At 36.3% G+C, this 19,800-nt stretch overlaps 1 long non-coding RNA gene across 1 annotated transcript; it reads right to left on the reverse strand.

Moving 5' to 3' along the window:
• Positions 1-17,907: 17,907 nt before the first annotated feature.
• On the reverse strand, positions 17,908-18,954 carry LOC120357586. Its single transcript, XR_005574598.1, has 2 exons — positions 18,041-18,954; positions 17,908-17,954 (listed from the first exon to the last, which is right to left on the reverse strand). It is a non-coding gene; the product is annotated as an uncharacterized LOC120357586 (long non-coding RNA).
• Between the last annotated feature and the right edge of the window lie 846 nt (positions 18,955-19,800).

Consider the following 19,800-nt stretch of genomic DNA (forward strand, 5'->3'; position numbering starts at 1 on the left):
ATTTGAGATAGTTTAAAAGACGCAAACGTCTGTACACGTTGGCCGGTGCCCAAGGCGAGGAGTAGGACCAATTTCTTTGTAATAACATCAAGCGAAAGCGAATCATAAGGGAACCAGGTGGCGAGTTTAGCTAGTACTGGAGCCGGATCCCAAATAAGGTCGTAACGATGGCGAGGAGGTTTTAAGACTCCTACTCCTTTACAAAAGCGTTTTATTAACGTGTGATTTCCTATCTCGTTATGCGTAATAAGAGAGATAGCGCTACGCATGGTGTTAATTGTTGAGTATGAGTTTGCTTGTTGCAGCTCTTGAGCTAAAAACTCTAAAAATTGCGCAGGGCTTGGCGCGAAAGGAGAAATCGAAATGGATTGCCAATAAAACCACCAGTCTTTCAAAGGCTTAGAGTATTGCCTAACTGTTGAACTGGATAATGAGGCTAACATAGCCTCTAGAGCCCTCTGCGGAACTTCTCGATTTTGAAAGGCTAGCCGGATAAGCTCCCTGCCGCCAGGAAAAGAGTTCTCCATGCAGGGTGGTGGTCTACCTGACCAAGAAAATGTAAATGCATCTACTCCTATAGCGCCCAGATCTGGGAACCAAGATACGTAAATTGCACATTTTGCATTAATGATTGAAGCAGATCTATGTCAAAAGGGCCAAATTGTGACCGAATCATTGAAAAGGCGGCTTGTGATAAGGACCACTCAGAATCTAGACTCACTATTCTAGATTCTCGATCAGCGATAGAGTTATCGATCGAGGCAATATAAGATGCAAATAACAAAATATTACGCTTTTTGCACCATGACCAGGTTTGTTTTGCTAAGGCTGATAAATGCGGGTACTGAACAGAACCAAAACGATTGATGTATGATATCGCTGTCGTGTTATCTATGCGGAGAAGGATGTTGCAATTAGAAAGATCCTCTGCAAAACATTTCAAACCATAAAAAGCAGCTTTTAGTTCAAGGAAGTTTATATGAACGGATTTCTCACTCTCCGACCACCATCCTCGAGTATCCAACTCACCGCAAGAAGCGCCCCACCCCGTTAAAGATGCATCTGAAAATATCTCTTGAACTGCTGTATTTGAACAGATAAAATAAGCCTGATTATGATCAGATAAGATCTTAATCCACCATTGGAACTCTTTAACCAAGTGGAGAGAAATTTTCATTTTGGCCATATAATTATCGTTTTTATCCCTTAGTGCTAGAAATTTTTCTCTCTCAAATTCTTTAGTATACAGAAGTCCGTACTGCACCGCCGGACATATTGAAATTATCGAGCCGATCATGCTTGCAAAATCTTTAATTCGGCATTTAGATTTTCTTGAGGAATCGGAGATCATTTTAAGAAGAGTTGAGCGCTTTTTGGGAGAAATCGAAATCGACTGCGCCGCGGAATTAAAAATAAACCCCAAGTATTTGCAGGATTGTGCAGGGATAAGTTGCGATTTCGAAAAATTAATAAGGAAACCTAAAGACGAAAGCAAGTTTATGGAAGCGTTTAGATTTTCCAAGCAGTCCTCCCGCGAGGACCCAAAAAGCAGAAAATCATCCAGATAGACAACTGAGCAAAATCCTTCATTCCGCAATCAAGCCAATACTGATCTCAAAATTTTAGTGAATATATATGGTGCTGTGGAGAGCCCAAAAGGCAAGGCTGCGAACTCATACGTGACGCTACGCCACTGAAAATGGAGAAAGCGGCGACTTCTGGGAGAGATTGGGACGAATAAGTAAGCATTTTCCAAATCTATAGTCGCCATCCATGAATCCTGGACCATCAATTGAATCACCATGCGCCAATCCTCTAACTGAAAATGAGGGAGAGATAATAAATAATTCAAATCTTTTAATTCAAGATAAAACGCATTCCACCCGATGTCTTTTCTATGAGAAAGAATTGTGATAAAAATTGATCCGCAGAGGGTGAAGTGGCTGTTATAGCACCCTTCGAAAGTAGGCGCAGAATTTCTTTATCGCAGGCCTCGGTTGTAGAGAAATTCGGATCTTGTAAACGATTACGAATGGGCGGGGGTGAGGAGAAGGGTTATTTCATAGCCTCGAATCGCTTTTAATACCTCTAGAACCCGCGTTACCTTTTTCCACTGCAATATATATTTTGAGAGTCAACCAGCCGTTCTTACTTCTTCTAACGGTGAGATCGTGTCCGGGAGCGAGATCGGTGGCGAATGCTGCGGGATCGGTCCGACTTCGTTCTGGCTCCTGTGTTGCAAACCATGGGTGCCTGTTTCGACACAGGGGCTTTGCCTTATAGGTTAGGAGCTGCTTCGTTGGCTTTTGTTGACTAAGTTGATAGCCTGTTTTAGTCAATGCACTAGATCCTGAAGAAAACCTCGATAGGTTCTTGCCTGCTTTTTCACAAGCTTGGACTGACTTCAAACCTTCTGCAAAAGTCGAGCCAAAGAGCCATTCATCGACTGCGGATTGGTCGGCTGCTGACTTTCCCACAAATGTCAGACATGGTTTGATGACTGATTGTCTAGCTAGGGACAGCCTATACAGGTGGTCCGCCAGTAGGTGGATGCCATCCGCCAATTTTGCAATAGCAGATTTTACATTCGGCTGCAAAGGCCTTGATAGGCTTTCAAGAGATCTGAAATTCCTGAGCCAAAAGCGTTGAGGCAAGCGCCTACCTGTAACTGAACTTTACATTGGTATTCGTCCCGCTTTAAGACGCTATGATGTTTTGACAACGCCAACCTTATTTCGTTGTTTAACTTACGGGGTCCGTTATCTGCTAAACTTCCTTTAATTTCGAATTTTGAGAGCAAATTTGTACGCAGCTCTTCTTTCAGACCCAAGCGAACTTCACCTTTAGTAGATTCGAAAATCGTAGGGTCCCAGGGAGACTCATTTGAAACTGGATGCTTTCCGAACAATTCGTTTATCAGAAAAGCGTCATTTTCTTTATCTATATCTGGCGAGCTCGCAATAATTACCTCAGGGTCGAAGCAAACTGTCGGAGGACACCGTTGGTCTGAAAAAGGAAGGAAACATGGTCAGATAAGGCAATCGGTTATGTTCCTTCTTTGCCGTAACAAAGGAACATACCTGGTTCGCCGCCCCGGTTCTGAAGAACCATCTGCCTATCTGCCTGCCCGTTAACTTCTGTATGAGAGATTTGTCGTTCTCCCAACAGGGAAGGATCAGTATCCTCGGCCATGACGTGTCCTGTTACCATGTCCTTCGCAACAATGTTTCCCGGTACGATGTCCTCTGGTACGACGTCCTGGATATGACCCGAAGCGTCTATTTCAGGAATTCTCGGAGTGGTGTACTCTCTCATAAAAGCGAGGATCTCCTTGAGTGCCAAAGTCAACTCATCACGTTGAGATGAGGGGACAGGGGAGTCCCCGCGCGAGGCGCGTGAGCTAACCTCTATTGAGGATGCGTCGAGATCTGTCTGATAGACGGGATCTCTTGATGAATTTCTTGGATATCGTTCCCGTGAACGTCTCACAGAACGATAACGATACCTGTGCTTATGTTTAGGCATATCGAGAACGATAATTCACTGCAAAATAATCGAATAGAGAAACAAACTAACTGTTGGTTGCGTGCAACAGAAAAACAATGATATGGCGGAACGGAATAGAACCGTAGGAGACTGAAGGCAGGAATATCCGATCAAGGGCGCCACCTTTCGTTTTTCGGCGCCTATTCTAAACTGTTGGTGACAAAGTGTAGCAGGAACACTACTACAGTATAATTGTCCATACGGACAAAACCACAGAGCATAATTTTACATACTTCCTACCTATACCCCTCAAAAGGCAATATCTTTATACATTCAGATTTTAAATCTCATTAAAATCTGTCTGCGCGTGCAAGAAATACAAATTTTTCTTTCTTTAAAATATTTATACGTTACACATGCTGCATGCAGTGAAGAAAATCAATAATCTTATGAGAGATTTACACGTGAAAAAGATCTAACTATAAGTCAAAAACTATTAGATCTGGAAACACGAAAATTTACACTCAAGTTTTTTTTAATATTTTAATGCTAAATACTAAACCTCAAATTTTTAATTTTATTAGTTTTGAAAATATCAATTTTTAAAGATCAATAATTTTAACATGTAACTTCCATAAGAGAACACATCTGAACTTTTAAAATAATAAATCGCCGGTAAAAAGGTAATAATGATATAACAACCATAATTGTACTGCAATGATACATACATTTATTAAAATTCCGCAACTTTGTTTTAAACCGTTTTCAAACAATTAAGCTTTTTATTTTGCGCTCCCGCTGTAAGAGTGAGAGAGACGCACTTATGTGAGAACCTATAGTAAAATTCATTTTCTTTTTTATTTAATTATTCGAAAACTACTGGCTACATCTTTAAAAGATTATACACTTAAACTAATTAAGCGACCACCTTTCTACTAAAATTATTGTTTTTGCGAAATATTTATTAAAAATGTTAATAACAAAATTTTATAATATTTTATCACAAAAATAACGAATGAAGCTAAAAAGCGACCAGTTTAGTAAACGCATCTTATTTTCTGTAACAGCGCAAATTAGGAAATAAGTTGTCAAAACCATCGATTTATTATTTTTAAGTGAAATTCATTATAGTATTCACACAGACAATACACATGTAAGAGGTAACACCTTCCCGCGCCTACAAGCTAGCCTACTTAAACGAGCTTTGCGGAGCGTTTTCTCATTGTCGGTCCAGATTTTGAGCGATTAACATCTAGTTAAAATCGCGTAGTGCATTGTTGGCCGGGAGCTCGCACAGTTAACATCTAGTAAAGACCGCGCATACATTGTTGGCCCAGCGTTTGCACAGTGAACATCTTATTGACAGTTCAGTAGTCGTTCAGGCAGTGAATATTACATTGTTAGCCCAGCGTTCGAGTAGTTAATATCAAATTAGCATTTTAACTTAGAGTCAGTGCGGTTTTAACATCTACATTTTGGCCTTCAATCCGTACGTACGTCTTCGCGTATTGTTAAACTCTTGTCTTTAATATTTTGAAACCAGTGCTCTGCCAGCTCTTATTTAAATTTACAATTTTTATTTTAATTTAAGTATACTGTACTTGTAAAATATCTCGTTTTTTATTACATCTTGTACGTTGAAGGCGTTCCGTGGAACCCTGCGTTCTCGAATTCATCTTTTAACGAAGAAATTATAATAAATCTAATAATCAGTAAACGTAGTAAAATCTTTATTTGAGCTGGAATTAATATTTTGTAAATTCTGTGACAATCTACATCCCTGCCGATGCCGCAGAAGGCTGACAACTATATTTCCTGTTCTTCACAGAGGCCTGAAGTGATCTTCCCCGGCGTTGGGAACAATCGAAATTTTTAAATAAAATTCTGGTGAGTAAATACGACTTTTGTTACATTTGTGAATATTTGAATTAAATATATATATACACACACACACACACACACACACGCACGCACGCACGCACGTACACGAACACGCACACGCACACACACACACACACACACACATATATGGATAGTTGAACATAATTCCAGCATTGAAATCTCAAATAGGAATAACACTGATTATTGAATAATACTATACTTACAACATTTGAGTTTAATAATTATAACTTATACGTATGAACAAGTACAGTCAACACCAAAAGTTAAATTTCTTGAAATAATTTGACATTTTATTTTCAACAAATCCCGAATATCTTTGATTTGATCTTTCATGCTAAACAAAAGTAATGATTTATTAATGCAAATATATACTTGGTGACTCAGGAAAAGGGATTTAGATAAAATAAAGAAATAATAAGCATATTTCGAATTAATTTGAAATCATTGAACTAATGAATTATAGAGTTGATTTATAAAATTCAAATACCCAGTGTCAAATAAATAAGGATTAATATATATATATATATATATATATATATGTATGTATATTTTACCTGATATATTTGTGCATGCATTGTTTAAATTTGTGTTGAAGCTATTATAACTTGATCCGTATATAACAATTTAACGTTGAATTTAGATTATATGTAATATGTCATCAATAATCTGATCATATACCATTGTGACCGAAATATAGAAGTGAACAATGAAGCATTTTTGAACATGTTTAATAATTTAAACTTATGAAGAGACAATAAAATTATTAAGGAACGATTAAGATACGATAGATCCTGAATAATTTAATGAATATTGAGTTATACTAGTAATGATAGCTTCAACAAATATGATGATAAATTGAATTGATTTATGTAAATTGTCAATCAAATATTTTATTGTGATGATTTAAACGGTTTTATTATGTACAATGCGTTTTGAAATATTTTGCCATGTGACTGTGTTCCCATGTTGAAATGTTTTTCTTAAAATACGCAATTTAATCGAATGTGCTCCCCCATCCCCCACAATTAAATAAACAATATTGCAAATTTAGCGACATAAATAAATAGAATAAAGGGCTATATGATAAATAAATAAATAAAATAGAATCAGTGACAAGTGAAAGTGATCAAACAGTGAAGTGACAAGTGAAATTTTAATTTTGCTTCACTGAAACAAACACCTGGCCAAAATTTTCTTCTTTAATAAAACTTAGAAAATTTTATTGATCAAATTCGAAACTTGCTATCAATTTGTTAGAAATTGTAATACTATTCTTATGAAGTGATACCATAAGGGAGGCTTCATTGAGAGGTACCAAACGGATTGCTTTTCCGAGAGGTACCAAATGGATTGCTCTTTCGAGAGGTACCAAACGGATTGCTCTTTTGAGAGGTACCAAACGAATTGCTCCTTCGAGAGGTACCAAACGGATTGCTCTTTCGAGAGGTACCAAACAGATTGCTCTTTCGAGAGGTACCAAACGGATTGCTCTTTCGAGAGGTACCAAACGGATTGCTTTTTTGATAGGTACCAAACGGATTGCTTTTTCGAGAGGTACCAAATGGATTGCTCCTTCAAAAGGTACCAAACGGATTGCTTTTTCGAGAGGTACTAAAAGGGTCACTCTCTAGATCTTACTTTTTGGAGTAAAACCATTTGGGACGCTCCATTAACAATACTCTAACTCAAAATTGGAAGCAACTCGCAATAGTATTTAGTTGCCAAACTTTACTGAAACTGTTTAATCTCATTAAAGATTTAAAAGTTTTATTTCATTTTTCAACAAATAATTGATGAATTTTCTGAAGTTAGAAAATTTCTTGGAGCTCTCTTCCGCAAATAAATTTCTGTTTAATTTTATTTTGCTTTTGTACAAATAACTTATAAATTTTCTGCCGACTACTAAGTTGTCAAAAAATTTTGTGAAAGCCCTTTACCCTAAACGTCTCACTAACCGGTTGATTTTTAGTTAAATAAATACTTATAAAATTTTTCTTCTCTATAAAGTGTTAGAAAATTTGACTTTTGTTTTTTCCTAAAGTGTCCCCCTGGCCGATTGATTTTTAAATAATGAGTACTTATAAATTTTTTTCCCTTACAAACGTGTTAGAAAATTTTGATTTTTGCTTTTTCCTTAAACGTCCGCCTGGCCGAATTTCGAATTATTAAAGATGACTTATAAATTTTCCGCCGACTATTAAGTTGCCGGAAAATTTCTTGAAAGTCCCTCCCCCTAAACAAACCCTTGCGCAAATTTTTTCTGAGTAATACAGTTTAAAATACATGCAAATCAAGATTGAATTTACCCCAACCTCTCTTTGCCATAAAAAAAGAAAACATTTATTCAATGACTACTATTACTATTCATCGCGAATCGTCAACTCTGATTAAGAAAGTGAAAATATTTAATAAGTTCTAATAAGTCTACGACTTATTATAGAACCTGATCGTGCGATATCATCTCTGTTAAACTCAGCAATAATGGAAGCACTCTCTGTAAGCAATTTTTAATATCCATACCAATCCGATTTTGGCGTTCACCACTCATTAATCATCTGCATTAAATAGCGTGACCCATTTGGCCGTTATTTACCCTGCAAACCAAATCATCCGACAAAGAAGAGAACTACGTTACAAACAAGGAGAACGAGGTCACATAAACGCCATTTGCTTACTCCAGCATAAACGGAGAACATTGCAAAATATGAGATTAAAAGAAATGGAGCCAAATCTATCACCTAACATTAACAACAAATGCACCAACTCTCTCGACAAAGAAACATCTGAAAAAAACCCCAATGATCTTGTTAAATTAGAAAATCACGAATTTTCACCACCTGTATCAGATAGTAACAGAGATGAAAAGAATAACTTAGATTCATCCAACTCCAACTTTATCTAACTTCCCCGAGATAAAACCCTGCACAACTAATGAATTACATACATTTGAACCTTTCTTTGATACAAACTTTTATCCCCTTTCTATCGATATTTCACCCCTAAACGTTGAGCTCCCAGACGACAAGGAACTAAATCTAGTAGTAGAAGATATTTTAAAAGAACTAGTGACACTAACCACAGCTTTGTACCATTAGAATATTCCGTCGTCCATAATCATTCATATCTGTACTATAATAAGAATTAATAAACATGATTTCTATTGTTGCTAAATAATCATTATCGTGATTGCTTTATTTGTTCTATTCTCAACCATATTAGTGTACGCATATGTCTAACTCGGGTTCAACCACGTCTAATTCATCATTAAAAGCTAAGCTATCTGCTTGTTAAAAATATGAGATAATCTCTTAATCAAATTAAGGGAAACCAACAAACAAATTTCTAACGTCTTACGCGATAGTATCCCAGAGAGTAACATTAAATGCTTACAGATTATCACGACCGCACTCGTTGCAAGCCCACTTTTAGAATTTCGCCACCCGACGCAATACCCACTCATTATCGCACAAAGGGACAAAGTCTAAATAAAGCCGTCAGAATATCTCCAAAGCACGCAAACAATTTCTGTTTGTTCCTCTTTTACTTCCTCATCTCCCTCTCTAATTAAGAAAGACCAATCAGTTTAAACAGAACCTGATCTTGTTGGATCTGCTACAACTTCCGGGATCTTAGAATTTTCATGTTTAGAGTCACCTACAAGTAACACTATTGACTTCAACGAGTTAGCCCCACCCGGAAGCTTTTTGGAAGAGTACTTGACCGCAACCATCTTCAAACCTAGAGTTACAGACGACTCCCGTCCAAAGGTATGTCTTGTCATACTGAACTCTCGACATTCCAGGGTATAGCCGGCCCAGCAGGTTGTCCTAAAAAGAAAACATCCTTTTTCTTCGCGACCAAGGTACGCGCGGAATCGGAAGGTCGCTCCCCCGGGACACGACGTTCGACACGTTTTAACGTAATACACGTGAGATATCGCATAGACAATGTTTCAGTTGGGCGCTGAAAGACATCAATAGATTCCTTTCTAATGCAGATCAACGCTTGTTTGACGCGTTGTAACGTAAAGCACGTGAGATATCGCATAGATAACGTTTTATTTGAATTGCGCGCTGGAAAAAATTAATAGTTTTGTTTCTAACGCAGATCAACGCTTGTTCGACGCGTTTTAAGGTAAAGAACGTGAGATAATGCATAGATAACGATTCATTTGCAATGTGCGTTGAGAACTTCAACATTTTGCTATCTAATACAGATCAACACTTGTTCGACCTCTTTTAACGTAAAACACGTGAGATACCGCATAAATAAAGTTTCATTTAAATTGCGCGCTGGAGAACGGCTATAGTTTTGTTTCTAATGCAGATCAATGCTTGTTTGATGCATTTTAACGTAAAGCACGTGAGATATCGCATAGATAACGTTTCATTTGAGTTGCGCGCTGAAGAACATTAATACTGTTGTTTTTAACGCAGATCAGCGCTTGTTCGACGCGTTTAAACGTAGTAAACGTGAGATATGGCATAGAAAACGTTTCATTTCAGTTGCGCGCTGAAGGACGTTAATAGTTTCCTTTCTAATGCAGATCAACGCTTGTTCAACGCGTTTTAACGTAAAGTACGTGAGGTATCTCATTGATGACTTTCATTTGAATTGCGCGCTGGAAAACGGCAAAAGATTTGTTTCCAAACCAGAACAACGCTTGTTCAACGCATTTTAATGTAAAAGTCGTGAAATATTGCATAGATAACGATTCAGGTGCAATGCGCGCTGAATACATCAATAGTTTCCTTTCTATGGCAAATCAACGCTTGTTTGACGCGTTTTAAGGTAAAGAACGTGAGATATATAGATAACGTTTCATTTGAGTTCCGCGCTGAAAAACGGCAATAGTTTTGTTTCTAACGCAGATCAAGGATGTTTGGTGCTTTTTAACGTAAAAATCGTTAGATATTGCTTAGATAACGATTCATTTGCAATGTGCGCTGAGAACTTCAGTAGTTTTGTTTCTAACGCAGGTCCACGTTTGTTTGACGGTTTTTATAGTAAAACACGTGAAATATTGCATAGATAACGTTTCATTCGAGTTGCGAGCTGAAGAACGACAATCGTTTCGTTTCTAATGCCTATCAACGCTTGTTCGACGATTTTAAACGTAAAAGACGAGAAATATCGCATATATAATGTATCATCTGAATTGCGCACTGAAGAACGTTAATAATTTTGTTTCTAATGCAGATCAATGCTTGTTCGACTGTGCTTAAATAAGATATCGCATAGATAACGTTTCATTTGAGTTGCGCGCTGAAGAACGGCAATATTTTTGTTTCTAATGCAGATCTACCTTTGTTCGAAGGGTTTCCACGCAATACACGTGAGATATCGCATAGATAACGTTTCATTTGAGTTGCGCGCTGGACAATGGCAATAGTTTCGTTTTTAATGCAGATCAACGCTTGTTTGACGCTTTTTAAAGTAAGACACGTGAGATATCGCATAGATAACGTTTCATTTGAAATGCGCGCTGAGAATTTCAATAGTTTCGTTTATAATGCGTATCACAGTTTCTTCTACTTTTTTAACGTAATTCATGTAAGATATTTCATAGATAATGTTTTACTTGAAATGATAGCTGGAAAATTCAATAGATTCGTTACAAATGCAGATCGACGGTTGTTCAACGCTTTTTAACGTAAAACATGTAAGATATCAAAAATATATATGAATTATTTAAAATGCGCCCTGAGAATTTCAATAGTTTCGTTTCTAATGCAGATCAACCCTGGTTCGACGCTTTTTAACGTAAAACAAATGATAATATTGCTTAGATAACGTTTCATTTAAAATGCGCACCATAAAACGGCAATAGTTTTGTTTCTAATGTAGGTCAACGCTTATTCAACGCTTTTTAAACTAAAACACGTGAGATATCGCATAGATAACGTTTCATTTGAAATGCGCGCTGAGAATTTCAATAGTTTCGTTTATAATGCGTATCACAGTTTCCTCTACTTTTTTAACGTAATTCATGTAAGATATTTCATAGATAATGTTTTACTTGAAATGATAGCTGGAAAATTCAATAGATTCGTTACAAATGCAGATCGACGGTTGTTCAACGCTTTTTAACGTAAAACATGTAAGATATCAAAAATATATATGAATTATTTAAAATGCGCCCTGAGAATTTCAATAGTTTCGTTTCTAATGCAGATCAACGCTTGTTCGACGCTTTTAACGTAATACACGTAAAATATTACTTAAATAACGTTTCAATTAAAATACGCACTAAAGAAGGCAATAGTTTCGTTTCTAATGCAGATCAACCCTGGTTCGACGCTTTTTAACGTAAAACAAATGATAATATTGCTTAGATAACGTTTCATTTAAAATGCGCACCATAAAACGGCAATAGTTTTGTTTCTAATGTAGGTCAACGCTTATTCAACGCTTTTTAAACTAAAACACGTGAGATATTGAACAAATTACGTTTTAATTAAAATGCCCCATGAAGAACGGCAATATTTTTGGTTCTAACGCAGATCAATGCTTGTTTGACGCTTTTTGACGTAATACATGTAGGATATCGCATAGATAATGTTTCATTTAAAATGCCTACTGAGGAACGGCAATAGTTCCGTTTTTCATGCAGATCAACGATTGTTCGCGCTTTTTAACGTAAACACGTGAGATATCGAATATATAACGTTTCATTTAAAATGCGCACTGGAGAACGGCAATAGTTTTGTTTCTAATGCATATTGATGTTTGTTCGACGCTTTTTAACGTAATACACATGAGATATCGCATAGATAACGATTTGTTTAAAATTCCTGCTGAAGAATGACAATAGTTCCGTTTCTAATGCAGATCAATGACTGTTCGATGCTTTTTAACGTAATACAAGTCAGATATCGTGTAGATAACGTTTTATTTAAAATGCGCGTTGATGAACTGCTATAATTTTGTTTCTATTACAAATCAACGCTTGTTTAATGATTTTTAACGTAGTTCACGTGGGATATCGCATACATAACGTTTCAATTGAGCAGCGCGTTGATGAACGTCAATAGTTTTGCTTTAATGCAGGTCAACGCTTGTTCGACGTTTTTAACGTAATACACGTCTGATAACGCATAGATAACGTCAAACATGAGCCGCGCGCTGATGAACGGCAATAGTTTTGTTTTTAATGCAGATTACAGCGATTTCAGCGCTTTTTAATGCATTACAAAAAGGATATCCTTTAAATATTGTCAACTTTAGCCGCGCGCCGATAAACAGCAATAATTTCGCGTCTAATGTCGATCAACACAATTTTGGCGCTATTTAATGCATTACGCAAGAGATATCGTTAAAATACTATCAAACTTTAGTCGCGCCCCTATAAACAGCAATAGTTTCGCTTCTAATGCCGATAGTAGTATAGTAAGGCGGATTCTTTTTCCGGAATCTGAAAGAGGTGCGGGGCAGGTGAGGATTCCATGGCGCGCGTCTTTGCCATATGACCGCGATGCACAGTGGGGCCGAATTGCAGAAACGTGGCCAAAATGTAAAAAATAAACTTTCTTATTTTGTACTATGAATGGTTTGGTTAGGTTCGCATAGATAACGATTCATTTGCAATTCGCGCTGGGAACATCAATAGTTATGTTTCTGATTCAGATCAACGCTTGATGACGCTTATTATCCTAAAACACGTGAGATATCGCATAGATAACGATTCATTTACAATTCGCGCTGTAATCTTCAATAATTTCTTTTCTGATGCAGATTCACACTTGTTCGACGTGTTTTAACGTAAAACACGTGAGATATCGCATAGATAACGATTCATTTGCAATTTGCGCTGTAAACTTCAATAGCTTCTTTCTGATGCAGATCCACGCTTGTTCGACGTGTTTTAACGTAAAACACGTGAGATATCGCACAGATAACGATTCATTTGCAATTCGCGCAGGGTACTTCGATAGTTTCGTTTCTGATGCAGATCCACGCTTGTTCCACGCACAGTGGGGCCGAATTGCAAAAACGTGGCCAAAATGTAAAAAATAAACTTTCTTATTTTGTACTATGAATGGTTTGGTTAGGGGATTGTCTCTGCATTCCTTTCCAAGAGGGCAGATCAGTACCTGTTCTTATATCGCTAGTAGACTAGTCTGAAGTCGTGATACATTTTAGTGAAAATTATTCAATTAACATTTTTTAATATGGAAAGTCTTCCTGGAGGTATGTATAACATATTTTTACGTATATTTAAGATTAATTTCACGTAATATGTAATTAAGAAACAGTATATATGTACCTCTTACGAAAAAACCGTATTTTACGATACTTCGGTCTTCTAAAGTGTTTATAAAAAAAACTCTTGCTACATCCTGCTTCGATTCAACATGGAATCTGTACCTTATATTATCACTTATAACATATTTAAAAACTGGCTGCTGTAAGGTGCCGTGCGAATTGTAGGGCAAATATTAGTACGATCACGTGGTTAAACAGAAATACCAAATTAAATTTTTATTTTGTTGATACACTCTAAATTTCTTAAACTAAAATTTCAGTGTAAGAGATTGAATTTTGAGTCCAGAGAATGGGTATATAAAGATTTACATTGAAAATATAAGTGGTTATAAGATATGCTTTTTGAGGTTATGTTTTGGTTCATGTTTTCCATGCTTGTAACACGAATTTGCACTGGCAATGAGCATACAGCATATAGAATACGTCTGAATTTCTTTTATAAGAAATTTATTTCTTACTTACATATTAAAGTAAATATTTTAATAATTTTATGAATTTAATAACATTTTATGTAATTTTTTGTAGGATCTGCCAATAAAGAATTGGCCTATTCTAGGAAGGACATTTTCTTCATGATTAAAGAAAACATGAAGGATGATTATAAAGTCATTATTAATGTCTTGCAAGAAGGTATTGCAGAGAAAAGTGGACATTTTCTGGAAATACGAGATGATATGCAGCCTACTTTATCTCGGTTATTTTCGAATATGAGGACAAGATGGGCAGCGGCAAAAAGAACACAAGCGGCGTTTTTAAGAAATAATGAAGAATGGCTCAACGATATGGTGCATTTTCCAATTTCAGTAAGGGAAGACAAGAAATCAGGACGCCCTTCACATACCTTTGCATTTTCCAGCGAAAGGTCTAAACGCAGAAAGACTCAAGAAGTACGCAATACGCTGTCTTCGGAGGAGTTGGCGTATGCTACTCACATGTGTCTTCGATCATCAGGACAATTAGACGCTGCAAAAGTTGTTAAAGATGTAACGTCTACGAGCCCATCAAGAGCTTCGAAGTACATGACCGCTTTCCAATCAGAAAATGAACAAACGTTTTCTGCCGATGAAGCGCTTTCAGTTCTGGTCGAAAATAGATTTTCGAAACGCACTTATCAGGCAATAAGAAATGTGGCCAAAGAAAACAAGTGCAAATTGTATCCCTCATATAAGAAAGTAGCAAATTCAAAAAATCATTGTTATCCACCTCGTTACACTATTACGATAACTGAGAGTAGTGCTGAAGTGAAATTACAAGCTTTACTGGATCATACAGTGGGTCGAATTTTACTCGTTCAGAAGGATGTTATCGGTACCCTGACTCCTGACAATGTCAGAAATTTAATATTAAAATGCAAGTGGGGTTGTGATGGAAGCTCTGGACAAAGTGTATATAAACAGAAGTTTACCGAAGATGGAAAATCTGATGAGAGTGTCTTTTGTACTTCACTTGTGCCATTACAACTCGTAGGCACAGATCACCAATTAAATACAGAAATCGTCGTGTGGAAAAATCCAAGACCATCGTCTCCCCGATTTTGCAGGCCAATAAGAGTGCAGTATGTGCATGAAAATGTTGAATCGACTGTAAAAGAAGTGAATGACATTGAAGAACAAATTAAACTACTTGTACCTTTTTCAACAGAGATTCATGGGATGTCGATATCAGTAACCTACAACATGAGTTTTACAATGATAGACGGTAAAGTTTGTAACGCGGTGACAGGCACTACGTCTGCGCAACGTTGCTTCTTGTGCAGAGGTACATCGAAAGAGTTTAATAACATTGATTATATTCTTAGAAAGGAAATAAACGAAGACAATTTGCGATTCGGTATCTCGACTTTGCATGCGTGGATACGCTTCTTCGAATGCTGTCTGCATTTATCGTACAAGCTTGGAATTCAAAAGTGGCAAGCACATACGGCGGATGAAAAGAATGTTATTAAAGAACGTAAACGTGTTATACAAAAGGGATTCAGTTCGCAACTGGGACTTGTCGTCGATCGGCCAAAGCCAGGATATGGAAGCACCAATGATGGAAATACGGCACGGCGTTTCTTCGAACACACAACTACATCTGCTACAATAACAGGTGTCGACGAGTCTTTAATTTCACGTTATTCTGCAGACTCTTTCCAGTGGCCATAATGTAAATTGCGATAAATTCAGAGAATATTGTTTGCAAACTGTGCGGAAATATGTCGACTTATACCCGTGGTATTATATGCCAACTTCTGTACATAAAATTTTAATTCACGGGCCAGAAATAGTAGCTCATGCTTTATTACCGATTGGACAACTTTCGGAAGATGCACAGGAATCACGAAATAAGTATATAAAAAGATTTCGCGAAGACTTCTCCCGAAAATGCTCGAGAGAAGCGAACATGCAAGATGTCTTCAATCGGTTGTTGGTTACCTCAGATCCATATATTTCAAATGTTCGAAAACTTCCTCAAAAACCATTTAAATCATTGGCAGCAGAAGCTGTTCAACTACTGGAACCACCCGAAATTCCTGCTAATACACCACACAATTATTATAGTGATGATGCGGGATCATCAACCGAAACCTCGCTTAGTTTATATGAATCTGACAACGAGCAAGATTTTTGTTATTAAAATACAAATAATGACTATAAAATTGTTTTATTTGTTTAAATCTACTCCAAAATCCCTTTTGTGACATCCCTTTTACATTTTCGTCCACCATTTTGTATCCGCCATTTAAAATTTTTTCATTTTGACTTTAGATTCATAATCAGCGTCCTTGAAAAACCCAGTATACTCAATTTCGCTTCATTTATACGATTTTTTAATATTTTCGTCCGCCATTTTTGATCCACCATTTTAAATTTTCAAATTTTGACTTCAGATTTGTAATCAGCGACATCGAAGACCCTAATATACACAATTTCAATAATTTTTTATAATTCTTTTATATTTTGGCCACGTTTTTGCAATTCGGCCCCACTGTGCGATGATGTCACGCGGGGAGGGGGAGGAACATTTCACGGCGTGTATTTTTGCCGTGCTGACCACGCCTTGAAGGGGGCGATGCCATCTCGCGGCGCTAATCATGGCATAGGTGATATCACTTAAAGAAGAGCACTGCTCTCTCGCTTCTTCCCATATACATGCGCTGTCACTCCCTCCACTTACGTATGCCTTCTCACTCACATGCCAATGTTCTTTTTTTCGTGCTAACCGCGTCTTGGATTTTGGTGATGCCGCTTCGCGGTATTAGCATAAATGCCGGAAGCGTACTTGTGTTTGCTCTCACGCTCCCTCCCATATATTGCGCTTTCACTCCCCATACGCTTGTCTTCTCGCCGTACGCGTCTTATTATAATCTCGTACGCTTGCCCTCTTGCTCTATGCGTCTTAAAGTGTTCACTCGCACACCAACACTCTCAATCGCAAGCATTTTTACGGTCTGCAGTAGTAGAGGTGCTCGTTTTTGTGACATGAAGTAGGGACGCGATCTAAAGTTGCAATGTCTTGCTCATCCATATCAACCTTTGTGCGTTATCTTACGGGAAAATAATATTATCGTAGTTTTCTATTAATATTATATATATTTTTTAATGTTATAAAACTATTTTTATAAAATTTATAAAACATTTAAAAATTTATAATTTCAAATTGATAATTTTAATTTTTACAACTCTCCATCTTTTCCCATATATAATTGTTATATTGGCAGTCAAAATTTCTCATGCATTAGATTGCGGTGTGGCATGGTAATACCTTATACTCCTTGTCCTTCTTCCCCCATACGTGCGGTTTATCCTCGCTTGTTTTCTCGTTCTCTTCCATATGTGGTTTTTATTATATTCCGCACGCCAATGTTTTCATTTGCACGCGTTTTGTTTTTAATGGATTTTCAGGAGTGGACAAAAATAGAAAAAATAATATCTTTGAATGTAATATATATATACATTTTTTTTTTTTATTTATTTTAAAAGTATACATAAAAATAGTTTTCATATAAACAATTTTTTTAATTTTATTTTTTCAATTTGTACAAAATTTAAATTTATTTATAAATATATTAATGTGGTAGTGTGCGCACTGCTATACAAGTCCTTGTCCTCGTCCTCTCAATGGTTATTATCATTAAATAAATCTCAAAAACAAAAAAATGTCTGTTTCTCCGATGTAATCGTAGCATCGTTTTCTATATGATGTATCATACCATAAATAATCAAGATTTTCTCGAAGCTTTTGTCTTCTTTTTCCGTTGATATTTTTTTCTTTATCTTGATGAAGCCAACTGCCTCTAGATCAGTGATTGATACTCTCTGCAAAACAAATTTTAAATTTAACAATTTAAAATACATAATATGTATAAAATAAATTAACAATTTAAATAATATGAAACATATACTTGTAGCTCAGTGAAAATTACTTGTGCCTCCCGACGAATTGAAAGTTCATATGACTCAATACTTAATTCAGCCATATTTTCCTCGTTTGACAATGTCCACTGCAGAATAAAAAAACATAGATTAAATGAAGAGTTTAACACGTGCACACGTACTTACATACACACCTTGAAAGAAACGCGTCTTATGAGACCCGTTCATTTAAAAGAAACAATATAAAAGTATTATATAAAGTTTACAATATAAAAATATTAAACACAAACAATACCTGCGATGGTGTATAGGCCAATAAGAATTCTCTGCAAAGAGTCACACGTTTCACAATTTTTTCACTTCCAACTTGAATATGCTGTAAGATAAAAGTATAAAATTCCAATTAATATTTCGCAAAAAATACATGTATGCATGCATGCATTTTAATAACACACACAAAAACGTACTCCACCACATGAATATTTAATGCGTGAAAATGCCATTTAATGCGTAAATATGCCATTATTTTAAGATACGCCAAAGACCAGTCCAACCCTTATGACTGACGTTAAGAAGCGTAGCCCATTATTATATAATATAAAATGATTGATGACTGTGGGATTCAACATTGCGTGATTTATCTACGCGATGTTGAATCCCACACTCAAAAACCTTTAAAAGTAGTAATTTAATATTTACTAACAGCTTGAAACTGAGTTCATGGTAACAAAAGAAATTCAAGTCATAGTCACAGCTGTGATAAACATCTGTACCACACTGAATAGCTATCAGCATGCAATTGTTCGCTAAGGATAGAAAAAATAACCAGAAGTTCAATTTTAATTTCAATTTATACATTTTTTATTATTATTTCAAATTTGCGCATAACATGATTATAACATTTCATTTAACACATCGTATGCAATATTCACATTTGTACATATTATAACGATTTATTTGTCATTTAGTAAATTTTATGCAATATTATCTGAAGCATAAGCTATTAATTCACATTCAATTTGTGAACTTTTATCATAAATTTTGCGCAAAATATTTACTGCATTGTTTTTATTAGTGATGCAATTCTGACGCAAGTAAGTTACCAAATGTTTATATTTTTCAGTTACATTATTCATATTCTGACACAGTGCAAAATACCCTATGATCAGAAAGTACCGGGAATTTTTTATTTAAAAGTACCGCGCATGCGGGAACCGGTTTATTTTTTTTTCTTATGTTGGTACGACCTTAAGACGCACATCTGTCAGGTTTTAGTGCCATCCGATCATTAGTGTCTGCCTGGCGTTTGTTTACATCAGTCAACTTTTTTCATTTTGCCGCATTTTACCATGAATAATTTTGTTGAACAAAGAGTTTGTTTGAAATTTTGTGTTGCGAACGAAATTTCGTGTGCCGATGCACTGAAAATGTTGCAAAAAGCATTTTGCGAATCTGCTCTATCAAAAACAAGAGCATACGAGTGGTATAAAGACTTTAAAAGTGGTCGTACAGTGGTGGAAGATTTCCCTCGTTTCGGACGTCCATCGACGTCGAACACCGATGAAAACGTGAAGAAAGTGAAAGAAATGGTGCTTGAAAATCGTCATACCAGCTTAAGAGAGATGTCTAGTGAACTTGGCATTGCATATGGAACGGCACAGCATATTGTGGTTGATGTTTTGGGTATGGATTCTTGGATTTTGCATGATGATAACGCACCATCGCACCGAGCCCGAATTGTACTGAATTATTTGACCAAACATCAAGTAAATACCATCAAGCAAGCACC

This window comes from Solenopsis invicta, chromosome 4 (assembly GCF_016802725.1).
Source record: "Solenopsis invicta isolate M01_SB chromosome 4, UNIL_Sinv_3.0, whole genome shotgun sequence".
NCBI lineage: Eukaryota > Metazoa > Arthropoda > Insecta > Hymenoptera > Formicidae > Solenopsis > Solenopsis invicta.